Here is an 11,360-nt window from a genome sequence, read left to right as displayed (position 1 = left end):
ATTCAGGGCCTGCCGTGTGCCACACATAGTGTTAGGCATTTTACGAATATTGTCTCATTTGTTTGTCAGAATCGATATCGTCATTTTACAAAACAGGGACCAGAGGGTTGACAAGTAAAAGGCCAGGCTCGCCTCACATGGAAGGAGTGGAATGTGGATTGTGTAATAAAAATAATAGTTGCTATTAATTGAGGGCTTGCAGCGCGCCAGCCCGTGGTCTAAGCCTTTTTAGGTGTTAACTCTGTTATTCTCCTCATCAACATTGTGAGATGGGTACTCTTATTACATCTATTTTACAAATGGGGAAACCAAGGCCCAGCAGAGAGGTGCAGCATCTTGACCCAGGACACACAGGTGATAACTTGCAAGGCTGGATGTGAACACAGGTAGTCCACCCCAGACCGTGCAGCCTTGACCCCTTCACTGCCTCCCTGGAAGACAGTTTATAATGCTGCTTTAACTGGGGAAGGAGGCAAGGTCATGTCAGAGCCACATGTCCTTTGAGACCTGAGAGAGGCCTTTGGTGACACTCTCCCCCAACCTCCCTGATATCTAGGTGAACTAACTCAGGTCTGGACAGGGAAGAGACTGGTCATAGGTCTCTAGGCTGTTCCGCGACAACACTGGGACTTGACCTTGGGACCAAATTCCACGCCCCAACACCATCTCTTGGTTCTTGAGTCAGGTGCCACTTAAACGTCGATAGCCAATAGAAATATAACGTGACCCATGTACGTAATTCAGTCCTTTGTTACTGGCCACATTTTAAAGAAGTCAATAGGAACAGGTGAAATTAATTTAAATAATATATTTTATTGAACCCAATACATCTAAAATATCATCACTGCAACATATAGTCAATATAAAATTTATTAATAAGATATTTTACATTTTTTTGGTGCAGAGACTTTGAAGTCTGGTATGTAATTCATAGTTACAGCATATTTCAATTTGCATGAGGCACATTTCAAGAGCGCAGTGGCTACATGTGGCCAGTATCTGCCATACCAGGCAGCTTAGCTCTGGATGCTTGTTATTCAAAGGGTGGTCTGTGGACCAGAGCATCAGCATCCCCTGGGAGCAGGTGAGAGATGCAGAATCTCAAGCCCCACCCGAGACCCACTGAGTCAGAATCTGCCTTTTAACAAGGTCCCCAGGATATCCGTGCACATACTCGTTTGAGAAATGCTGATCTCCAGTTCTTAGACTTTTGCAAGAAGAGCTGCAAGAGCCCTTTGCAATAGTTGAAAGCCATGGGGTCTTCTTCCCCCCAAAATAGAAATATGCAAATGCACACAAATTTCTGCTTAGGATTCTAGAAACGTCCTCCTGCTCTTGGAAGCCCAGCCAAGGACCCCATGGATTCCGCGTAAAGAACTCTAGCTCTGGAGCAGTGGTTTTCAAAAAGTGAAAATAAAAATTGTAAGCAGGGCAACCTTTTCTCTTGTTCACCAATGAAACGTTGTTCAAAGCCCCACGTACAAAATGGGCTGAGAGCAAGCCACAGTGGCTGAACAGGGAGGCAGCCCCAGTTCCATGTGTCTGTCTTTCCTCCATCTAACCCTGAAGACTGAGGGTACCTCAGACCCAGGGTAGGATGCCCACCCCGACCCCACCCCAGCCCCGCCCTGAGTATGCTGACCATGGCCCGCTGGCTGCACACAGGTCATCTGGAAGTAGCTTGCTTGGTTTGTTTGTTTTTGTTTTCAGACTCTCTGGGGACATTCTGAGGACCAACTGGATTTTGGAACACTGGGGCATCTCATCTGCCAGGCATGTCATGTTATCATGAGGTCACTTCCAGCACAAAAGTCTTGGAACCCAAAATGGCCTTAATTGGCTTTCTCTGCCTCCTTAAATCACCAAACGACAGAGGTGGAAGGACTTAGTAGACCATGTCTTCTTTCCTCTCTCTAGAGGAAGAGATTAGGACCCAGAGGGCAGATGTAACTGTCCCAGGCCATACCCCGACACCTCCATCCCACATGACCTCCTTGAGTGGCCAAGGAATTCTCTTATTACCACACGGACTGTGGAAGTTTCTGATGGAGCACAAGATGCAGTTTCCCATTTTTTTTCCCCATGCTTTGTCATCATCCCATTTCCCATCTCTCTCCCTCACATGGAGAGCTCGTGCCGGGGCCACAAGAGCTTCTCTAAGACTGGTTGTGACCAGCTCACTTCTCTGCTCAGCGGAGGTGACTTCCCCCGAAGCTAGTGAAGCTTACACTCATTCTGGCTTGAATGGACCCTTCCGGGACTCATGAAATGGGATTCTTTTTTTCTTAAAGAGGGTCCCTCCAAATTGCATAAACTTCAGAACCCACAAAACCTGTGTCTGACCCTGCTGTTCAGACCCTTTGAGGTCTTCAGGACAAAGTCCAGATTCCAAAAAGCCAGCCTCAACGGCCCTCCCCTCGCTGGCCGTCTCCTCCCGTCCTTGTACACAGCATTCCAGTCTTAGGATGTGAACATCTCCAGCTCAGGCTGGGTCCCCATCTGGTGCACCCTTCTCACCTCCAGGTCTTGCTTAATTGCCTCCGCCTCAGTGAAGTCATCATGGTCTCACGAGCCACCCCTCTCTCTTGTCCTCCTGCCTCCTTACCACTTGCTTGTGATCACTTCTGGGTTAATATTTCTAAAGCTGTGACAACAATGCCTGGTACAGAGCAAGCATCCCGCATTTGTTAAATAAAATACAATACAAATAAAAATGGGAGCTTCAAGTCCTTTTTCACCCTGAGCTCTTGCTGTGGAAAAGGGGTCCTTGTGTTCCATTTTGCCCAGGGGGCAGAGCTGTTTTAGGTCCTTTGTCCCAGTCATCATTAGCAATGCCCACTGTCACTCTTGATGGTGTCCTGGTTTCGATGCTAAATGACTGGCCATCCCTTCCATGGAGTTTCCTCCTGGGTTAATTCTCCAGCATCCCTGAAGACTCAGCTAGGGAATCTGGTCCTTTGAGAATATAAACTGAGATGTCTTTGCCTGCAGGTAACCGAAGGTTTATTAGGGCACGCAACCAGAAGGCCAGAGAGGAAGTCGTTCTGGGTCAATTCTGCCAGCAGTTGAATGAGCAACAAGACACAACATCACCTACTCATAATGAAGATCAGAGGCAGAAAAATTGGATGATTCTTCCCAAGAGAGTTTTTTTTTTTAATCCAGTGAGGAAAATGTTCCCCAGGAGCTCTGCTCCCCACTGACCCCAGGTGACTTCCTTTCACATCTAAGTGGCCAGAATGGATCACATACCCACGGCTAAACCGATGACTCGCGGGGAGCAGGAGCCTCTTGATTGGCTTGGACCAACCAGGAGTCATCCTCTGGAGCTGGGGGGAGGCTCAAACGTCCGGCACACATGGCCACCATTTTGAAAATAATACTGCCCAGGACGGCTTGGCTGAGGGGAGGGAGGGAGGAACATGTGTCGGCCAGGCCACCAACAATGTCTACTGCACCTTCCCTGAGCCCTCCGGCTGGAAGGGTCCTTCCCCGTCTGGATTCCATAGGCTGTTGCACTTGCTCTATTATAGCACTTTATCACTTTTCAACTTGTCTCTTGTCCGCCTGCCGCCAGATATTAGCTTCACAAGAGCAGGAAGTATGCTTTATCACCTCAGTCTCCTCGCAGCTCCTAGCCCAGGACCTGGTGCCTTGGAAGAGCTCAGAGAGTATTTAAATGAGTACATTTCCTCCCTGGCAGTGTTCCTATCAAGCATAATGTACTCCTTGTTTGGGATACACTTGGTGAGACGCTTTAGGTTGGGGAAACGTAGGATGTTTCACAGCTGCTCTTAAACTGTGCACTCCCTGAGCACAAAGCCTGCGCTGGGCACATCGCTGTATTCCCTGGGACCTGGCACAGGGTCTGATCCACAAGCCGTACTCATATTTTAAGATATAACACATAGGAGACAGGTGTCCATGCAACACAGCAATGAAAGAAGGAACTCTGCTATATGCAATAAGGATGGACCTCTCAGACACAAGGTCAAACGAAAGAAGCCAGACATAAAAGAAGAATGGTGTAAGATTCCATTTATATCAAGTTCAAACATGGCAAAACTAATTCTTGATGATAGAGGAGAGAAGAGTGGCCACCTGCAGGGGGTATGACCAGGGGAGCCTGGTGTGCACCAGAGCTGTCCTATCTCTTGACTTGGGTGATGGTTACATGTGTGTGCACATGAAAAATTAATTGAGCTTTAAGCTGTGGTACATCTAGACAATGGAATATTATTCTTTTTTATTAAAAAGAAATGAGCTCTCAAGCCATGAAAAAACATGGAAGAAACTTAAATGCACATCACTGAGTGAAAGAAGCCAGCCTGAGAAGGCTGCATACTGTAGGATGCCAACTATGTTTCTGGAAGAGGCGAAACTATGGAGACAGTAAAAAGATGAGTGGCTGCGAGGGATGGAGGGAGAGGAGAGAGATGAACAGGCAGAGAACAGATTTTTAGGGCAGCGAAACTATTCTTGATGACACTATAATGGTGAATATATGTCATTATCCAAATCCACAGAATGTGCAACATCGAGAGTGAACCCTAGTGTAAAGTATGGACTCGGGGTGACGATGTGTCAGAACAGGTTCATCGACTGCACAAATGGACCCCTCTGACGTGGGATGATAGGGCGGGAGGCTGTCCATGTGTGGGCCAGGGGGTATATGGGAAATCTCTGTACCATCCAGTCAATTACGTAGGGAACCTAAAACTGCTCTAAAAAATAAAGTCTATTTTAAAAACCATTATTGAGCAATTTATTTTATGTACTGTACAGCATATCTCAATAAAATAGGAAAAAGTGTTCTCCTTCAAAATAATATCAACCAGCGTTTACTAAAGGCTTGTAGGAAGCCAGACCCTGCCCCAGTTCTGTGCCCGTAGGATTTCTACAAGGCAGGCGGTGGGAAGGCAGGGGCTTGCCTGGCTTGATCTCCATCCTGTCCTCAGTGCCCAGTATACAAGAAAGGTTTGTCAGGTGGAGAAATGTGCTCCTTGAAATGTCACAAAAGTCCCACGCTGTAGAAACAGGTACTCTCTCCATTCCACAGAAGAGGAAACCAAACTCGGGAGAGACAAGTGACTGGTCCAGGGCCACCCAGCTGATAAGTGCCAGAGCCAGGGCTTGTGCCAGGCTGTCTTGATGGAAAAGCCTGCATTCTGAACCCCTGTGCTGTGTCATCTCCAATTTTCAAGGAAGTTGAACTCCAGAGAGCTCGAGGTGTTTGCAAGTTGTGCTGGTAAAACTATTCGTAGGAGTTTCCACTGTGGTTGGGTTTTCCCTAAATTAATTGCTATTGTCTCTGGTGTATGGTTAAAGCCCTGATTGTAGCTCTGATAAAGGGACAGTCCAAGCCCACGCTCAACCGGTGAGCCTGTCAATAACTTTGACACCCTGAGTCTCTGTCACCTGATAACTACTAAAAGGTGTAATATTCTGAAGCCTTTAATTTTACCTTCCATGGGAGAGGAAAATTGATGGGGAGAGGTAGGATGCAATTTGAGACGTGCAAATTACCTTTTGACTCTCATGAATATCTATTCTGCATCTGATGCCCGCCTGGGCAAGAATCTCTGTCCCCAAGACGAGCCAGGTTGACGGGCATCAGCGCATAATTGCTGGGTTCAGGCCCGTCTCCCCCGCTGGGGAGTGAAACCTTGCTCAAGGTCAGCAGCGAGGTGTCAGTCTGAAAGTTTCCAACGCCACGTGAGCTGCATCAGGAACAAAAGAGTCTTCAAAGATGGCAGCTTATCCCAAATGCAAAAAGATGTGTGTGTGTTTGTGTGTGTGTGTGTGTGTGGTCTGATGATACCTTCAGGCCAGGTAGGATGCAAAGTGAAAAGGTGACGGAGTGGGGCAATTTCGGGGGCTTCAGGTTGTGGCTGAGTGACACGGAGGGAGCCTATGCGGACGGCTCTTCTGAGAAGTTCGGCTGTGCCAGAGTGGAGAGAGAGAGAGGGTAGAAAAAGCAGCATCCTGAGAAATACATTGACGATTTAAAAGAAATATATTTTTCGTTGTGGTAAAACACACATAACACACAATTTGCCATTTTAATGCATACAATTCAGTGGCATTAATGCATTCACAATGACGTGCAACCGTCACTGTGATGAAGTTCCCGAACTTTTTCATCACCACCGAAGGAGACTCCATGCCCACTAGCAGCCCCTCCCCGTTCCTCCCGCCCCCAGCCCCTGGCAACCACCTGTCTGCTTTACGGTCTGCTTTACGTTGCTATGGATTTGCCTATTCTGGCTATTTCAAGTAAATGGAATCATACAATATGTGGGCTTTGTGACTGGCTTCTCTCACTTAGCACTATGTTTTCAAGGTTCATCCATGTTGTAGCATGTGTTGGTACCTTATTCCTTCTTACAGCTGAATAATACTCCACCGTATGGGTGTAACACACTCTGTTTATCCATTCATTCCTTGATGGACATTTGGGTGGCTTCCACCTTTCGGCTACGTGGCTAGTGCTGCTATGAACATTCACGTCCAATATTTTCTTGAACACCTGTTGTCAGTTCTTTCAGGTAGATTCCTGGGAGCAGAATTGCTGGGTCATGTGGCAATTCTGCGTTTAACTTGTTGAGGAACCATCCAACTGTTTTCCACAGCGCCTTCGCCATCGTACATTCCCACCAGCTGTGTACAAGGGTTCCAATTTCTCTCCATCCCTGTCAACAGTTGTTACTTTCCATTTTTTTGGATTTGAATTGTTTTCAAGTGAAGACTCATTCTTCTCTGACTGCGTGCTCACCGTGGGCTCACGGGCTTGTGAACTGGGGTGAGCGGACAGCCCCGACCCCGCCCTCCAGGGGCTCCGCCTGGTGGGACCCTGGGAAAGTCAGGCCCGGAAAGAAACTTCCGAACTCTACCCTGGCCTCTCAGAGCTTCCCTTCAGCTGCTTCTCTCTCCAGCTGCCGACAGGGAGAGCTGAAATTTAGACACAGAATTCCAAGCCCCTTTTAGAGAAGCAAGAGGGGAAAGAGCAAGATTTTGGTGTGAGAATCCTTTAGGTTCAGACCCCGGCTCTGTCACCTGCTCCCTGTGACCTTGAGCAAGTGGTTTAAACTTCCAGAGCCTCAGCTTTCTTGTCAGTAAAATGGGATAGTACTATTTACCTTGGGGAGTTACTGTGAGATTTACGTAGGTAAGTGACAAAAATGAAGGCCTAGCTCGGTGCCTAACACTTAGGAGATGCCCCATAAAAAGGCTTTTCCCCTCTTTGGGTCAATGGAGAAAAAGGGATGTCAAAATAACAGGAATGTGTATTTTTTCGTAATCCAGCATTACCCAAGGCAGACCCCGACCAACAGACGGGGATGTTTGCAGACTGAGGAGCCATCTCAGTTGTGGGCCAGGGACATGCCACCAGCGTGCTCTCTCCCATGGATCTGGGCCCTCACTCACCTACCAGCCTCCTGCTGGCCACCCTGGCCTCCCCAGTAATTCCAGTGCTCAGCAAGCTTTGGGGTTCACTGGCCGTATTGGTTTCCTAGGGGTGCTGTTACAAAATGACACGCACCGGGTGGTTTAAAACAACAGCAATTCATTGTCTCACGATTCCAAAGTCTAGAAATCTGAAATCAAGGAGTCCGCGGGACCGTGCTTTCTCAGAAGACTTTAGGGGAGCTTCCTTCCAGGAGCTTCCTCTAGTTTCTGGTGGTGGTTGGCCATCCTTGGCATTCCATGGCTTATCGTTGCCTCACTCCAGTCTCTGCCTCTGTCTTCACATGGCCTTCTCCCTTGTGTGTCGCTCCCCCCGCCCCCAATTTCTCTCTTCTTATAGAGACATCAGTCATGGGATTAGGGCCCACCCTAATCCAGTAGGATCTCATCTTAACTGGATTGGTATTTGCAAAGACCCTTCCAAATAAGGTCACATTCACGGGTACTGGGGGTTAGGACTGCAACATATCTTTTTAGGGAACACAATTCAACCCACAGCACTGGCTTATGGTTAAATGCAGGCATGAAATCAGGTTTTATGACACAGAGACAGTTTTGGGGGCCCTCATTAGGGAAAAGAACACAAAATTATAAATACCAGTTTAGGTACAGGGCCCTGGAAGGGGGTGAGCAAGTGGGGGGTCCTGTAGCTTAAGCATCATTAGCTTCATGGAAAATCTACCTCTGAATAAACCTTACTTTATAAACCCAATTCAGTTTCTAAACTCATTACACGGACCCAAAGGAATAAAACAGTTAAAAATGACAAACCATTAAAACCTAAATTTCATACACAGACATACATGTCTGCATGTATATTGGAACAGATCCGAAAGGAAACACATCCAAATTTCAACTGATTATTTGTGACTGATGGAGAAGCGAGTGCTATTTATTTTTTCTTTTTGCTTATCTAAATGTGCTAGTCTTCCTACAATGAACATATATTGCCTTTATAAAAACCATAACCATCTTCTTGCAGGCTTGATGTGTCGATTAGAGCTGGGATGTGTCTGCCGCCCTCACAGAGAGCTACACTGCTGGCGTTGTCATAGACAGCTTTCCCGGGAAATGCTATTTCCTCAAGGGCTCCACGGAGCCCACAGGACCTCCCCTTGGGTTTCCTAGGTCCCCCTATCCCACCCCCAGAAGGCTGCCTGGCTCAGCTTGGGAAGGTACCCAGAGAGCCACTGGCCAGTCCACACACAGGAGAGGCCCCACCACGGAGAATGAGGTGTCGTGGCTGCCGATCTGTTTCCCTGATTTACATCAATTTACATTCGGCTCTGAGTAATCTACATGAAAATCAGGCAGCTTCCCTCTATTCCACTGAAATCAGATGAGGCCGCCTGGCCCGAGGATGATACAAGGAGATGCTCCCTCGCTTCCCAAACCCTGGACAGATTAATTTTTCAACCAGAGCAAGGGCTGGCATTGTAATCATGGCCACCTAGCACTGTTTTACGTTCTCCAAATTGGATAGATAAATGGATATTTGAGGTTTATTAACCTGAATGCTTTGTCTAGCTTCATTTTCCATTCCTTTCCCTTCTCTCAGGAGCTGGTAGGTTTTTTCATGTGATTATCAATGCTATTCACTCATTCACTCCTCTCACAATAATTTACTGAGGTCTTCTATGTACCAGCAATTGTGCTGGGTCCCTGGGTGAGAGGTGACCGCCTTTGTCCCTGTCTGTATTTGAGGTCCCTGCTGTTGACTTGTTTTTTAAAATAAATTTTGATGTAGGTATCACCTACATACAGTAAAATGCATACACAAGTGTACAACTTGACAAATGTTAACATATGTATCAAGGAACCTCCATTATGATCAACATATAGAAGATTTTTAATTCTCCAGGAAGCTCGGTCAGGCCCCCTCCCTGTCAATATCCTTCTACCCCACCCAAGGTAACCATTTCTGACTTCTTTCCCTATCAGTTAGTTTTGCCTGTGTTTGATCTTCCTGTAAATGGAATTAGCCAGTATAAGTTCAAACTCCGGCAAAACTTATTTGGATCATCAGTACATTGGTGAAATTCACCCATGTATCAATAATTTGTTCTTTTTTATTGGCATGTAGTATTTAATTACGTGTATACACCACAATTTATTCATCTATTCTCTGCTTGATGGACCCTTGGGTTGCCTCCAGTGGGAGAAGCTTATGAATAAAGGTCCTATGAACATTCTCACACACGTCTTTTGAGGCTCCTGTGTGCTTGTTTCTCTCGGGTATATACCCAGGGGTGGAATTGCTAGGTCAAAGGGTGAGCCCATTTAGCTGTAGTAAATACTGCCCACTCTTGTCTTTTAAATTCAGTCCCCTTGGTCCATTTTCCCCAGAGCCTCTTCTCTATTTTGTTTGTGCCGTCCCTACCCGCCCTTTATTGCAATCACAGGATGTAATTCAGATTTCTGGCTTGCAATTTAGGACTGGTGCAGCAACAGCCCTCAGCCGAGAATCACGAGATCCAGTCCATTCCCAGCTGTCCCAGGGATTCACTGTGTGTATCCAAGAACACTGGCTTGTCTCCCTTGAGCTCGATTACCTATATTAGATACATAACGTTTGAGGTACTTTCCTGTCCTGACACTTACAAAGACCGGGCTCAAATCTGAGCTTAGCCAGTTTCGTGACCTTGGACAGGTTACTCCACCTCGCGAAGCCTCAATGCATCTTACCATGACATGGGGACAATAATGTGCCCACTTTCTAATTCTGTTGAGAGAATTAATGAGTTGGTTAATGTACGATACCTGGCACAAAGAAAGTGCTCAATATATCAGGGTATCTACTGTGGCAAGACCGCCAACAAGCTACTCTCTGCAGAAGCAAAGACCTTGCCCACCTGTCTTGCCGGTGTTCCCATGGTTCTGTCGCCTCGCGCCCAGGTGGGGTCTTCCTTGGCTGGGTGTTGCCATGAACCCTGGCTTACATGTTGATCTTCATCTCTACTTCTTTCTCAGTTGCTGGGAGGGGGTGTAAGGACATTGGGTTAAAAACACATTTTTTCCCCAAAGTAACAATATTTTAAACAGGTTTCCTATATTTGTCAGAGGAAACATCAAACTGCACTTTGCAAGACTTTGAAGGTTGATAGTGCACCTGAGCTCGTCTAGCTAATAACGTGCTCTGAAGCAGCAAAGGCATTATTTTTGTCGGTTCAGTAGACAATGTGACACATTGCCACAGAAAAATGCCATTTGGAAGACCACGGAAAGTGTTTCCTAGAATTTCATGAAACTGGTTTTCCTACTTTCATGCAATGTTTAATATAGAAAATAGAGCTAAGTTTGATCGTATAACTCACACTTGATATTTTTCTCAAGATGGAGACAGTTTTCTTACGATTTCTGATTTATTGAGGTGTGGCAGACACTACTGTTTACCTATCCCAAAGCCTTCTCCCTAAAGAGACTGGACAAGGTCACCCCGCTCTTTCGCATCTCCCTTCTTAGAGGATCCTCCCAAGGGCATCGCCCAGCATCACAGTCCTTCTACAGAATCTGCTGAAGCTAGTCCGCAGTTTTCCCAACACACTCAGAACCCCTTCATTGTGCCTCGCCCTCCCCACAGACTCCACAGGAGCCCTCCTCCGAGGTCTGGGGCCCAGGCTGCCTGGACCCAGCTGTGAACCTGTCGGCTGTAATAATTCCAAACTCTTTCCTGTGTTCCCCCACCTGAGAGGTAGTAGCTGCTACCTCCATAATGTCTCCGAGTTCTCCTTTTACCCTTTCAGTTTCCCAGGGAACAACTTCATACCTGGTTAGCCATCCTGTACACCAAATTCTCTCTGCTCACCTTTGCCTGGTGTGGTTTCTGTCCCCTGACTGGCCCCCGCTGACACCCCCACACCAGGCTGTCTGCTCCTCAGTTCCAGCCTCCAGTG

General features: G+C 47.0%; 1 long non-coding RNA gene across 1 annotated transcript in view; it reads right to left on the bottom strand.

Annotated features, from left to right (window-relative positions):
* Positions 1–1,628: 1,628 nt before the first annotated feature.
* The window catches only part of LOC139079214 (uncharacterized), a 57,086-nt gene continuing 47,354 nt past the window's right edge, over positions 1,629–11,360 (bottom strand). Inside the window, exon 4 of the long non-coding RNA XR_011532591.1 lies at positions 1,629–10,440. This is a non-coding gene — a long non-coding RNA (uncharacterized lncRNA). The remainder of the gene's footprint in view (positions 10,441–11,360) is intronic.

This window comes from Equus przewalskii, chromosome 25, assembly GCF_037783145.1.
Source record: "Equus przewalskii isolate Varuska chromosome 25, EquPr2, whole genome shotgun sequence".
In the NCBI taxonomy this organism is placed as follows: Eukaryota; Metazoa; Chordata; class Mammalia; order Perissodactyla; family Equidae; genus Equus; species Equus przewalskii.
This window is presented reverse-complemented; position numbering and strand designations above follow the sequence as displayed.